Source organism: Amblyomma maculatum, chromosome 6 (assembly GCF_055883805.1).
Source record: "Amblyomma maculatum isolate TAMU_Amacu chromosome 6, ASM5588380v1, whole genome shotgun sequence".
Classification (NCBI taxonomy): Eukaryota; Metazoa; Arthropoda; class Arachnida; order Ixodida; family Ixodidae; genus Amblyomma; species Amblyomma maculatum.
Window position 1 is genome coordinate 168,641,130 of NC_139349.1, and position 5,049 is coordinate 168,646,178.

A 5,049-nucleotide genomic window follows, 5' to 3' on the forward strand; every position below is an offset into this window, starting at 1 on the left:
CCACGTTCGCCAACTTGGCATTCGCATCCCAGCAGTTGTATTTGCTCACCCGACTGTAGTGGTTGAGCCAGTCATCCACGTCTTCCCCGGGCTTGCCATAGAAGTGCCGGGGTTCCCGATAAGGCTGTACGGTGGTCGGTTGAGCTGCTGGCGTGGGCTGCGTTGAACCATCTGCTTGCGCCATCTTCGTCCGTAGGAGGGTAGCCCAGCAATTCTTCTGCTTCGGCGACGTAGGAGAGGTTCCGTGGTGATCTGTAGCCCGAAAACTCCACCACACTTGTTACGACGTTTATTTACACAGATGTTAGATAGAATGCACTGGAGATGAGCACACCACAGCGGATAGACCCAGCTTCCTCGTCCTCTTCTGCTTATTCCGCCAAACCTCACCTTCCTTCAATAAGGACCGCGGGAAGTGCGTGACAATATAAAAAAGGCGATGCAGACAAGTTGGGAAACTATAGGCCAATTTCTGCACTTCCGTATTTTTCTAAGGGTTTAGAACAACTGATTCGCATCCGCTTCCAACATTTTCTGCAGAAAAATTCCGTAATAGCCGACTGTCAGTATGGCTTTACACAAAATAGGTCCACGGGGAATGCGCTACTCGTCCAAAAGGAATACATTTAAAAAAACATTTTGAGACAGCTTCTAACTCTCGGTGTTTTCGTTGATTTCAGTAAAGCCTTCGATTGCCTATATCACGATATTCTTTTTGCAAAAATAGAGAACTATGGCATACGCGGGCATGCTCTCAGCCCAATCAAATCTTATCTGAATTCACGGTCTCAGTATGTGGTGATTAATCATTCCTCTTCACAGATTTTAGGAATTTCGAATGGCGTCCCTCAAGGCAGCATTTTAGGGCCACTATATATATATATATATATATATAAATGACATCATTTATATCAGTAGCCAGCAAAATACATTATATATGCAGATAACACCAGCCTATTTTTTTCTTCCAATGACGTACAAAGCTTAGCAGACACCGCAAACCGCACGCTCTTACCGCTTTCCACATGGTCATCAGCCAACTCATTAAATATAAACAAAGAAAAAACTAATGCAGTATTTTTCCTTCCTAAAGGAAAACAAGTACTTTACCGCCCCTCGTTATACGTCAATGACAGTGTAATTGAGTACGTGGACACATTCAAATCATTAGGTGTAACGTTTAGCAGTACCATGACATGGGATGCCCATATTAATAATATTGTGTTAACGCTTTCTAGAATTGTCGCAATTACTTCACGTAACAGGCATATTCTACCTATCAAAACTAAAATTACTTTATATTATGCATTTTTTATTCCCACCTTATCTATTGCCTCCTTGTCTGGGGCAATACAACGGTGTCTAATGTCATTAAGCTGCAAACATTACAAAAGAAAATGCTTCGCGCAATTGTCAACGGGACGTATGATTCGCCTACTAGACACATTTACCTACATTATAATATTGTACCTTTCAACAAATTATTTGACTACAGATTTGCATGTCTCTGTAAATCAACGATAAATAAGGGTGATTCATTTTTTTCTGAAATTGTTCCTATTACATGTCGCCACTCCTAATACGACATCAGATTGCAGAGTAGGCTTGCATTATTAAAGTGCAGAACTAACTATGGGTTTTGTATTTTGAGATTTATAGTGCCAAAGCTCCTAAATTCCCCTCTGAGTGACCAAGTGAATATTATGTCTTTTTCTTCCATTCGTAAAAGCTTTATTCAGCAATCTATGCTACAGTGATGTCAATTGTGTTTGAACGTACTGTGCCACTCTGTGTTATAGTCTCACGGTCTTCTGCGTCTATTATTGCTGCCAGTTATGAGACATGTTCTGTCAACCTTGTTCTATAGATGCACTTGTATTCTTTTTTTTTACCAGTGGTTGTTTTGGCCTTGTGCCTGCTGCTGACTTGCAGAGGTGGTGAGGCCCGTCAAGCGGTGTATAATTCACTGCTTTTTTCTCACCATTCCCAGTTTGCATGTACAAACTGAAATAAAGATTGATTGATTGATTGATTGATTGATTATTTGATTGTATGAGTGATTGATTGATTGATTGATTGACGTGCATAGATACCACGCGGAGGTAGGGTGCTGAATCTTTGGATGTACTGACGTATCGTGCAGGCACATGGGAAGGGAAGCGTTTTGAAGGATGAAAGTGTGCTTACCATCATTATGTTGTGTTGAAACTTCATTCCATAAGCGACCACTGACAACCTGACTACGACATACCTAAATTTATTTTCTTGCCTCAGTAGGGCACCAATAACTGTGTTACAGCTTTTTGTAGTTGGTGCAGCCAGGTATGTAGGTCTCATTATGTACGTTTGTTAACAATCAGTCCCTAAACTAATGTATTATGCTTAATTCATAAAAGGGCAAAATAATATCCAAGAGCAAACACACCAGTTAGATTGGCAACTCATTAATACAAAACAGCAGTCGTAATCAGGGAAATAGGAAATGGAAGTCATTGGCAGTTATTATGTTCATACCGATCTCCTAGGGAAAACTGTATCGATTCGGGATAGTACAATGAAAGCTACGTTCACTTTGATGAAATAGTTCTAACTGGTTAACAAGGTATTGATTGTCTTCGCAAATTTTATCCAGTTAAAGGAACGACCAAATAATTAGAGAAAAAATTGGTTTCAATTGGCAGGAATGAAAACCACGAAGCCCCAGGAAGCCATAGTGTCAGTAAAGAAAAATAAATATTCATAATAGTAATATCAGGGTTGGAATAATTATGTTCAAAAATCTTAAAGAGAATTCATGGGAGCAAGTAACGCCTATAATTTCCAAGAGTTAATGAATCGCCATATATGTCGAAATGAACCGCATTATGGATTGCCCTATTGACAAGCAGCAATGTAATGATGAGTGTTTCCAGATCATTTTTTTTTTCTGAATGAGATTTGCAACACCTTCAAGACTAATGGTAACTGATCCTACAAGAGTTATTTGTAAATCAATAGAGTTTGGCAAAATATACAGGGTACACTAGCAATTCGTGAGGAAAATGATTTGTGTTTATGACAAATGGAACCAAAGAGCAATTTTGAACATAAGCTTATTGTCGTTTGATTTCCGCCTCATAACAAAGTTCTGAATTTTCGTGGCTGGCAGCAAGATAGTTAGACAGTGTCCTGATAAGATTTGTTCAGCATGCTTCAGGACCTCTTCTTAGTCTGATTTAACTGTCATATTATGGTGCTTTTTATCATCAGTGTTGTAACGCTTTAGTTACCTCAGAAGTTCAAGATATGTTAAGCCTCCCCGCTTTGGCAGAATAAAAAATGCGACAAGTAGAAACCAATCGCTCTACAAGCTAGTCTACTGAACTTTATTCTTCCTACATTTTTTTTTTATTTGGCACGCTCGAAGAAATGAAATAAATTTTCCGTACAGCGCTGTAGCTCTGTATTTTTGGCACGTAATTACGTCTTGTTTTAATTTCAGTTAATTTAATTACAGCATTTTGAAAAAAAAGGTAAGGGACGTAATTGCTCGGTGAATTACGTAGTGGCAACTTAAGACCAGAACAAATCTGATTGATGATATAGATTGTAGAGGAGTGGTTGACAGAAAATAGAGTCTAAGATGTGTGTACGGGGCTACGTATAAATACTTATGGGGTTTATCTGCGCAAATGACTATGGAGCAGGGATATGGTGTGACAATTGCATGCGCACACTCAATGCAAAAAGCAGTGGCAAATCATTGCACTGACTAGGCGTGCATATAAAGGGCCTCCAGTGACCCTGCCTTGCCTATGATTTGAAGCGTTCCACCCTGTGGGCTCGATCTTACTGTGTCCTCCTCATAAGCATCATCAGAGAGCATTTACAATATGTTTCTGAACAAATATACCTCTTGTTTTTCTTGGCTATTTGGTTCATTGTGACATTAGCTCACATCTCACCATTCTTCACGATTAAGATGCTAAGCGGCTGGGAGGCTGTCTCCCGCTTTCGCTTATTATAGTGCGCTATTTGTAAAGAGCTGTGATCTGTGTCACGGAGAAAACGAAAACGAGGCCTTTTGCTGCTTACGTGTCAGCTCACGAGTGTGGGTCTTTCTCTAATTAACGGCATGGTCAAAGTGAAAAACTATGGCGCTTCACTATATAATGGAAGACCGTTGCAGTAAGTGTTCAACTTTAGTCTCATGGACCCAACAGTTTTGTGGCGTTAGCGCTGACATCGTACTGAACATCTTCGCCCAGGAATCGGCTGTCCACCGCCAAGCCCGATCCCCAGTGTCTGGGACCTAAAGGCTCGGAAGCGGCAGATTTCTACGAGAACCTGCTCGCGTTGGAGTGCGCTCGTCAGGTCTTCGAGGCTGAGGTGCAAAAGAACGCGAGTGTTTCGCAGTGGATCCCCATGGAGGTGGAACTCACTCCGCAAAAAATGTTCTTCATCGGTGCCTGCTTGTCTAAGGTGTGCCACAGATTTCAGAATCTCATGCATGTGCTCAGTGGGCAAGGAACATGACTGTGCTTCTGGGTGAACGAAATAATCCCCTCCAGTTTTGTTGCCTCACTCAATTTTATATGGCGCACGGCACACGTGACTACTTGGTAGCGAACCAAAGCTTGCCGTTGTACATTGTACGCGTGTATTGGGGAGCAAAACTCGCACGGCGCGAAATTATTGCTGCGAACCACGTCCCTTTCTTTATTGCCACGAATATTATTATTATTATTATTATTATTATTATTATTATTATTATTATTATTATTATTATTATTATTATTATTATTATTATTATTATTATTATTATTGCCATAATTTTAAATTGCCGGCTCAGAATTGATGAAGACGGAGCTTTTTAAGTTGACTTAATCCTATATTATACGGATTACTTCATTCCAGTTCTTTGAGGCCGTGACTGTCCGTAAAAGTTAAAATTATTTCCATTAAATAGGGCATGAACAGAATGCGAATGCAGGTGCGAACTTCGTCATGAATATTTGTGACCAACAACTGACCCTCGTAATCGCTAACGCGGAGATTTAATCGTCGCGC

The 5,049-nt window shown here is 40.4% G+C and overlaps 1 pseudogene; it reads left to right on the top strand.

The window, feature by feature from the left end:
- Nucleotides 1–1,191: 1,191 nt before the first annotated feature.
- On the top strand, nucleotides 1,192–1,757 carry LOC146187376 (uncharacterized; annotated as a pseudogene).
- Nucleotides 1,758–5,049: the final 3,292 nt, after the last annotated feature.